The sequence below is a fragment of the Typopeltis vanoorti genome, chromosome 3, assembly GCF_054136105.1.
Source record: "Typopeltis vanoorti isolate ZY-2024b chromosome 3, IOZ_Tvanoo_1.0, whole genome shotgun sequence".
NCBI classification, from domain to species: domain Eukaryota; kingdom Metazoa; phylum Arthropoda; class Arachnida; order Uropygi; family Thelyphonidae; genus Typopeltis; species Typopeltis vanoorti.
Window position 1 is genome coordinate 79,254,769 of NC_143551.1, and position 2,225 is coordinate 79,256,993.

The window sequence follows — 2,225 nt, forward strand, 5'->3', positions numbered from 1 at the left end:
TAGACAACCAACAGCTAATTTCATTGATAGAAAAGTGTGTTTCGAGAACTTTTTTCTAATTTATTTCAAAATTAAAGTGTACTCTTCTCTACTGGAACTTCGGCGCGTGTAGTGTGTTAAAACAGATCCCATTTCTTTCTTTCTTTTTTCCATTTTACATAAAATGAAATTTCGCGTGAATATACTGTAATGTTTGCTGATTAAATTTCTTCCATTCATTCATATTATAACGCCTCTCCCCCTTCCAGAGGTGTAAGCACGTCCTGCATATGTGTGGCGTAAGTTAGACTCAGAAACCGAATATTTCGAAGTGGTAATAAATTTACTGAGCCAAGGATATCTTGCCTATTGCGGTCTTGACGAGGTAACTTGTTCTGTTGACAGCACTTGTTGTCATGTGAAGATTTAAGCAGAAAGTGGAAAGGGAGGGGGGGGGGGTCTATATTTATGTGACTCTCATTCAGGAAAGGTTATCGTAAACTTATAGTACAACAGTATCGTAGGGGGGGCTAAGGATTTTTCTCCTACTTTTTTTTATAAATTTTATATTTATTTTTACACAGTCTGGAAACCTTGTTCTAGACACCAAACATGCAACTTTTTTACACCACTTCAGGCCCCCAATAAGCAGGGTGGTGGTCTCACACCGGGCGGTGAAATTCATCTGTCACCTAAAGACATTCGCAAACATCCATCTTCAAGCAGCGGGATTCGAACTAGGAACGTGTTAATAGGAAATCCAACACGCTAACCATTCAGCCAATCAGGTCGGGGCCTCTGAGAGAAAAGAGACAAAGAAAGAAATAAAATGAAAAACTATATAAATAGCACAGAAAGAAAAATAAATAAATAAAAAGGCAGGAGGAAACGCAGATTGCGATAAAAATAAATGCTTGCAGAGGAAAGTGATTTAACAACTAAAGAAAGAAAATGTAGAAAGAGAAAAAGAGAAAAAGAAATATACAAAAATGGAGCATAGAATGCAGAGAGAGAAACTGTGAAACAGAGGTAAAATATATTTTCTGCATTTATTTTTATATATCTCTTGACGTATTCTTGCTTCCTTCTATCGCATACAATGTGTGTCAACCAGAAAACAACTTATAAACGAACCTTGACGAATTAAGCCGATTTGATACGAAAATTTGAATGCCGTCACTACAAGAATAGTGACGGCATTCATAGCTTAAGTGTTTTAATTAAAGCTATCTCACAGGATACGTATAAAAAAAAGAAAGAGAGGGAGAAAGAGAGAATTGCTTTGTGGTGTACGAGCAAAAATGGCTCCCAGCTACAGCCAAACTGGATTAATAAAACGAAAGAAATAGGAGTCGGTGGAACTACGGCGTCGTTCTCCAGCTAGAGAGAGAGAGAGAGATCAAATCGCACACACTCGCGTGAAAAACCAAAATATAAGTGCGGTGTTTTAAGTCGGGTTAGCTCTCTCAGCAGTGAAAATAGTCGCTAAACCTCACCGTTCTGTCGCTTCTAATATCAGTCCAACTACCAGACGAGTTGGTGCGGTTTGTCGAGAACTAAATAACTCAGCAGTGCTTGTGTCAATGGGATGCGTTTTTCGATTTCTCCGGAAATATCCCACGCAATGATTTGCACCTTTGCCTCTCTTTAAGAACACAACTCAAGACAAATGTCGTGATGCGTACTTTTTCTTTCGCTTTCTCGTAATCTCTATCTCTCTTTTCTCTTGGCTTCTTTTCTTAGCAACCTGCCGAAGGCTTTTTTTTTTTTTTTTTTAACTATTTACTTCATGTTCAATATCAGTTTTTCAAGGTAGAGTGCTTTTTCGTGTTCCTGGCCTGTTTTTCAATGCAACCACAAACCTACATAAGGCTGCATAAAACTTGTTTTTATACTGCTCTTTGATTCACGAGCTCAGATAGACAGAAAGAGAGAGAGAGAGAAGAGATGGGTACATCGACTCTGATTCCTTGAAAGCTCAATTTCCAAGTGACCCACCCTTCAATTTTCCTTTGGAATTTTCTTAACCTAATTTACACTATTGCTATAATAGAGGTCCCATATCCGCCTTCACCGACGCTAACACTACGATGTATTGTCCGCTTTTTTTTTTTTTTTTTTTTCGGACGGTGTCGGTGACTCAGGGTCGCTTGGATGCTAATGATCACAGCTTGCAGGTGCTAGTATTACCCATACGGATGGCTATATTTTCGGCTGCGTCTCTCTCTCTCTGTCGACACGTCAGC